Consider the following 6,803-nt stretch of genomic DNA (forward strand, 5'->3'; position numbering starts at 1 on the left):
CAAATGAGTCTCCTGAAATCACCCCTTAATTAAAACTCCGGAGAGCCAGATCCTGCACTCGCACACACATATCCTCAAGGCAGGTGCAGAGTCAGAAGTATCGCCAAGGAGAGGGATCAGAATCAGCCCAGAGCCAAAACACTCCCAGCACCCTCCACTCTTTGATTAAGTGCTTCTTACACTCCTGCCTGAAGGCGGACCTTAATAAAAAGCTTCCACATGTACTCCAGAGAAATTTTTCCCGTCCCAGCAAATGCCAAGGCTGGTCTCTGAACACACATGCACCAGAATGAAAACCCAGAAGGGCAAACTGCATGCAGGCAACCCATGCAGGAGTGCTATTTACATATTCCCAGCCTGGTGGGTGGGAAAAGAAAGACAAAGCCCTCACAACAGGTTTATAAGCCTGTGAGAACACAAACGAGGCAAGTTGATATGCAAACTGTGGTCACAGTGGAACACTGGCTTCCTATGGATCTCACCTCTACTAGGTGTGGCAACAACTCCTAGTTTGCATGGGTATCCAGAGGCCTTAAACTGAAGAGGGGAGGCAAGAGAAACACTGAATTACCCCCTGCTCCACACAGGACTCCAAGTTCTAGCATCCGCAGCAGAAGTCTGTCCAGCTGCATCTTGAATCCCTTCAGGGGAGGGGGCCTCCAGTGGGCTCCGTGGTGCATTGCTCTGACAGTCGGAAGCTCTTCCTGATGTCCAGCTCGAAGTGAACCCCCTTCCCAAACACCACGGCTGCTCCCGCCAAGCACCCCATTTATGCACCTTCCCAAGGAGGAAGCGGCAGACAAGATGCCGCCCAGGCAGCGCCTCCGAGCGGCGTCCGAAGAGATGCCCGCGCTGCCCCCCGCACGTCCGCGGCCTCCCCCTCCAGCTGCTGCGGGTGGACGGGGGGCGGCTGGCCGGGCGGGGCCTCCGCAAGGGAGGAAGCGGCGCCGGGGGAGCCCCTCTTGCTCCGGCCTGGCGCGCAGCGCTCCCTCCCCGCTCCGGGGCCTCCTTTCCCAAAGCGCCGCCAGCGCTGGCCCACGCCAGGTGCCTCCCAGGTGCTGGCACGGCGGCTCCCAGCGGGATGCGCTCCCGGGCGGGCACGGACAAAAGCCGAGCCGAGCCGAGCCGCTCCAGACGCCGGCCCGGCCCTCACCGCCCCGGCCCTCTTCCCCGAAGGGCGCGCGGGCGCACCTTGGGCTGCGCGGCCCCCGTCAGGTAGGCGGCGGTGGCGGCGGCGGCGGCGGGCAGGCAGCGCGCCCGCCCGGGAAGCCATCTTCCCTGCACATGACACCTTGGCCGGGGGGGCAGGCCGGGTCTGCGGGGGGCGCCGCGCGTGCAGCCACGCAGGCAGGCAGGCAGGCAGGGCAACGAGCGAGGCGCGCCGATGCACGCGCGGCCGGCCCGGCCCGGCCCGCAGCCCAGGCGGCTTCAGGGGAGGCCGCGGAGCCAGGAGGCGCAGGAGCGAGCGAGCGGGCGCCCGCCCGCCCCCCGCCCTCTGGGGCGCAGCACCGACGCGGTGGGCGACACGGAAGCAGGAGCGGCGCTGCGAGACCCACCTGGCCCGCGGCCGCGCGCGCGCCCCCGGACCCCCGCCCCGGTTGCGCCTGCCTTCTTCACGCGGCACGCGGAGCAGCGCCGGGCAGGATGCGGCCGGGCAGGCGCTGCGGGGGGAGCGAGCGCCGAGTCCATCTCGCAGCCACGCCTCCTTCTGCTCCCCCCGGTAAGAGGAGGGCCGCCGCACCGCGAGCGGCGCCCGCCCCCGGCCGCTCCTGCCTGCCAGCTGCCCCCGGCCGCCTCGCGACGCGGCAGAGGGCACGCTCCTCTCGGGCCGGTCGGCCAGGCCAGTTCCGGGCTCCGCGGCGGCCCTTCCCGCGAAGGGGGAGGCGGAGGCAGCAGCCTCCCCGAAGAGCAGGAAGGACGGGGTGGGGACGCAGGAACAACCGGTGCCCGCCTCGGTCATCTCGGCAAACTCTGACCCGGCCCCCCAGAAACAAAAGGGCGAGTCGCTCCCTGCAGCCGAATTACCATGGCAGCTCCGGGCGATCCTGTTGCTCCGGCTGACGTGTGAAAGGCGCGGGCGCAGCCCTCGCTTTCTCCCCGCCTTCGCCGCTTTTGTTCCTTTCTGCCCTCTCCTCAGCCACCAAACTGCCTGCAAAATTCCACAATTTTCTCTCTCGGCGTGTCTCTCGGGCGGCTCCTTCCGCTTTCCATGCAATTGCAAAAAGGAAGCAAAAAAAAAAATCCAATTCAAAAATTTGAAAAAAAACACGAGGACCAAGCAAGCTTTTGGCTGCTCGCCTTGAAAAAGGTGCGACTTCGTTGCCAACAGCCGCGCCGCCCACACCGGGAGCTCCGGATCCACTCCCCTCCCGCTTCTCGCGGCGTGTGAACAGGGGAGGATTCGAACCTGCGGACGCTCCACGGCTGTTCCCAGGGCTAGGCCCACCTCCCTCCGGCGCTTCCATTGTCTCCGCTGCGAAGTTCCCAGCGCCTCCCTCCCTCCTTCCCTCTCCTCCCGGCCAATTAGTTTTATGGTTTACTGTTCAAGAGAGACGGAGACAGAAAACAGAGTGGGCGGGGGCGAAACTTCGCCTTTTCTGAACAATGCAGGATTTTGACTCTTCCCCAAACTCCTGGTTGAAAAGGAAATAAAAGGAGGAAAGAGTTTAACAGGCAAGGAGATACTTTGGGTCGATAGAAGCCCAATTTAAGGTGCACCCAAGGAATGGCTTCACATCCTTTTCAGCTGAGCACTTAATTTTGCTATACAGTATTGGTTTCCTCTGATGGAGAAGACTGGAATTTTCCAAGTTCCTCATCTGCAGAAATAGGGATGGGAGGCAGATTTTTATTGTTGGAATTTGGGCACTCAAGACAACTTACAACAGTGAAATTCCAATTAAAATGCAATTAAAATATGAAAATTAAAAGCACAGGGAAAGAAGCAGGCTGCTCCGGACCAGTCAAACCCTCGCTCAGCAGCAGAACCCCTCGTGTGCCGAAGTCCTGCTTGAATAAAAGCGGCTGGGCCGCTGCAAGAAAGCCTGCGAGGGAGGGCAGCCCGCTTCCCTGGGGGCAACCATCCGAAGGCCCTCTCACGCATCGCCCCAGGTGCCCCAAAGTCCACACACAACAGCCAAGGGGGGCCTCTCTAGGTCTGGGGAACTGGGCAGGCTCACCTGAAAGACGGAGCTCCCTCCGGGGGCCCGGTGACGCGGCGCCACTGCTCGTCTTCCTCAGCCCGAGGAGGCATGGTGCACTGGAGAGGCCTGGGCTACCGACTACTTGCCCGCCCGCTCGGATACGGAGCGGCTGGTAGGAGGCAGCTGGCTCGTCCTGGGAGGCAGGGGCGCCTCCCTGAGGCCCTCGCACGAGACCGCGGCTCCCATCACCTGCACACAGCCAACGGTCCTCTTGCCCCCAGGGCTCAGCAGCTGGGAGCAGTTCTGCTCCAGCTGCCTCTGCAGGATCCCCTCTTCAGGACAACTTCCCTCCGTCACAGGACAGAAAGAGCCTTGGCGGCCGGGAGGCGGCCCGTCACTCCCCAGAACCCACAGCGGCATTCAGCGCCTTCAGCCAGGGCCTCCCTCTGCATTAGCTGCCAGGCTCAGCGGCTGGGCACCTCTGCCTCTGTGGAGGGCTGGCTCCAGACGGCAGCGCTCGGGGACGACCATTCCACAAAGGGGCATTTTGGGCGACCTGGGCCACCCGGATGCTTTGGACTACAACTCCAGTCTCCCTCTTTCAGCAATGGGGCTGATAGGGGTTGTGTCCCGAGGAGATGAGGGTGACAAGCAGCCTGCTTCTGCTGCCACCGCCTTTGGCATCGTCTGTGGCCACTCAGGGCAGCAGCGGCATGGGACTGACGGGGAAAATCGCCGTGCACCGTGCCGCTGGGTGCTCTCCGTGGGTGGGCACTCGCCACCTTTGTCCCTTTTGCAGCCTCCGAGGCTGCTTGCGGAAGAGGTGCTGGGAGTCAGTCCAGGTGGGTGAGGCTGACAAACTACCCTCATTCCAGAGAAGGCAGAAGTGCCATTTTGGCATGGCCGATCAGTCCAGGGAATAGAGGTTCTACCTGATTGTGACGGGGCTTACCTCTTTCCTTAGGACCAGTGCTAAATCTTGCATTTCTGCAGCAAGCGGCATTAGGAGCTCTCCACGTTTTTGCTGCTCTAGAGCGAAATGGGTTGGCCACAGACACCCGTTCTAGAGAACGTCTCGATCTGACTACACGCGTCACATGGATGGGGCTGCCCTTGAAGAGCATCTGGACACCTCGCCGTACGGGGGACGGGCTGCCCACCAGCGCTGGTTGCCAAGAGCACAGTGGTGGAAGTGCTCCCTGGGCCTAGCTTGTTTCTGGGCGCAAGCCAAGGGTGCACCTCAGCTGGACTGGGATGGTGGTGGCTGAAGGACCATCTGTTGCCCCGTGGACCTCCCAGCCCCTTCGGAGTTTCCTCAGAGCCCTTTTCCGGGATTGAACTTGGGAAGTGAGGCTGCTGGAGGGAAGGCATCTCTTGCGTGGCACTGAGGACGAGGCGCTCGTGGCCCCTTCATCCTCTCTCTCGGGTCGCAGAGCAGCCCCCCTTGCAGCTTGCCCCTTTGCTGAAGGGCCCACGAGCTCACTTAGCACACCTGCACACAGCCTCGGCAGAGGCAGGCCTGCTTGTGCGAAGAGGGTGAGGCTGTGAGCGACTGGCCTGAAGTCGCGCAGTGACCTGGGTGGCCAAGTGGCCGGCGCCCGCCCACGTCTCCCAAAGGGCTGTGCCACACCGGCTCACACGTCTTTGCGGCAGGGATTGCACGCGAGAGACTGTAGCCTTGGGCAGAGCGGAGGTGCCCGCTGCCCTGACCCTCGCCTGTCCTGCCATGCAAGTTGTAGCTGCACTCTGACTCTGGAGGGAGTCCCAGCTCCGGCAGCGGAAATTCCTGCTGGGGCAGAGAAGCAGAGAAGACAGCTTTCCCCGGGGAAATCTAACCTTGCCCTGCCATGAAGCTGACCTCACGTGGCCGCAGCACTCAAAAGCAGAAGAGGCATGCGTGCGGCCTTGAGGATTCTGGAACAAAGGCGGGCTAGAAATGTAATGCCGGCATAAATGCACGAATAGCCAGCCAGCCAGCCAGCGCGGTGCAGCGGCTGAGAGCACAGAGCGGGGACTCGGGCAGCCTGGGTCCGAGTCCTCGCTCAGCCATGAAGCCAGCTTGACGACCTGGGGCCAGGCACAGACTCTCAGTGCGGCCTACCTCACAGGGTCCTTGTTGTGGGAATAAGATGCAGAGCAGAAGGAAGAGAATGATGTAAGCCGCATTGCGTTCGCTGGAAAAAAAGCAGGATATAAACCTGATAAAATAAAAGATCGGTTGTTCCAGCTGCCCTCTGTATTCATGCTTTTGTTCCTCAAGGGCAGCCCCAGTGCCCGATTCTGCGCTGCCCCTCCTCAGCTGCTCTCCCCGTTTTGCCCTTCTGGTAGCCCTGCTGGTACCTCGCGAAGGTGAGCTCCCACCCTCTCAGTTCGCAGGGCTGCCCAAACTCGCACCCCCAAAGGGCCTCGGCTCTCGGCTCCCGCCACATGGACGCATGCACATGTAAGGCCCACGCAGTGCAGAGCCTGCTGGGACATATCCTGATGTCACCCTAACATTTGACAATCGTCTTCATCATGCCTCTTTTTAAGTAGTAGAACAAACCCTCCCCTGACTCTTGCATCAATAGAGGGCCTTTTCAGAATGGACCAGCCTTCCCTGACCCAACTCCCTCCAGATGTGAGGGTGCAGGCTAGTGATGATGGGAAGTGTAGTCTCTCCAACTCCTCTGGAGGGCACCTGGTGGAAGAAGGCTAGACCAAGTGAACTGGACACACCTGCCCATGGTAAAGACCACCCTGAGCAGTCTCCAAGAAGGGGAAGGTGGTTTCCTGGCCTTGCAAAACAGCTCTTGGAAGGAGAACCGGGATGTTCGTCCTGTGATCTTGTCTGCAAAATGTTGCAGGGCAACACAACACCCAGTAGCCCTCGACAAAGCAGGAGACTCACTAGTCCATGGACCACCCAAGTTACCTTCAAGGCTGTCATTATTTCCGTCTGGACTTGGCCTTTTTTGGCTCTCCGCAATTTGCTCCATTATTCTAATGCAGGCTGAAGTTCTGCCTGGCGCGCAAGATGCCACCCACCCAGCCAACGAGATAATCACCAGGTTTGGGCCTGTCATCATCACAGCATCCCTGGTCAGGCCGGCGGCCTAGAACTGCCACCTCTCATTACCTCCCTCAGGCGGGCCGACCAGACACACGCTCAGCCCACTCCCTGTCCTGCGCAGCCATCCAGGGAGGGCTCTTCCGAGAAGATTAGTCCAAACAAAGAACAGGGCCGGCTGAGAGGTGCCCAGTGGAGAGGACCGAGGGGGCTACAAAGGCCCAGCCAGCTGGTTTGCTGCTGCTGCCGCCGCCTCCCGGCCTTGACGTGTTCCAGGCTGGAGCTGCTCATCTAGTTGGGAAGCAGCGGGAAAGACGGCAAATGACCCTGCTGGCCACTGGCCACTGCACGGCCCACCCACTGTAGGACATCGGCACCTTAACATGGGAAGTGTTGCCTTTCGAGTGAGTGTGGAGGGGCAGCTGTTCCAGATGTGTCTCAGAGGTAGTCTTTTGATCCATCCGTTTTTAAAAACCAGGCTTTCAGTGCGCCGATTTGCAAGTGTGAATGAACCCTACAGGCAGTAGTAATGGCAAATAACCTGCCTTACTGCAAACTGGCACATGCCACAAATGAAGTGAAGAGCTGCTCTGCAAACCTGGGGACTAGGC

The 6,803-nt window shown here is 60.8% G+C and overlaps 1 protein-coding gene across 2 annotated transcripts in view; it reads right to left on the bottom strand.

The window, feature by feature from the left end:
- Window positions 1–2,333, bottom strand: part of VANGL2 (VANGL planar cell polarity protein 2) — a 39,299-nt gene extending 36,966 nt beyond the window's left edge. For both annotated transcript variants that reach the window (XM_044449118.1, XM_044449117.1), the window contains exon 1: window positions 2,026–2,333. The gene's annotated coding sequence lies outside the window, so the exon portion shown is untranslated. The remainder of the gene's footprint in view (window positions 1–2,025) is intronic.
- Window positions 2,334–6,803: the final 4,470 nt, after the last annotated feature.

The sequence above is a fragment of the Varanus komodoensis genome, unplaced genomic scaffold (assembly GCF_004798865.1).
Source record: "Varanus komodoensis strain SLA01 unplaced genomic scaffold, ASM479886v1 scaffold57, whole genome shotgun sequence".
NCBI classification, from domain to species: Eukaryota; Metazoa; Chordata; class Lepidosauria; order Squamata; family Varanidae; genus Varanus; species Varanus komodoensis.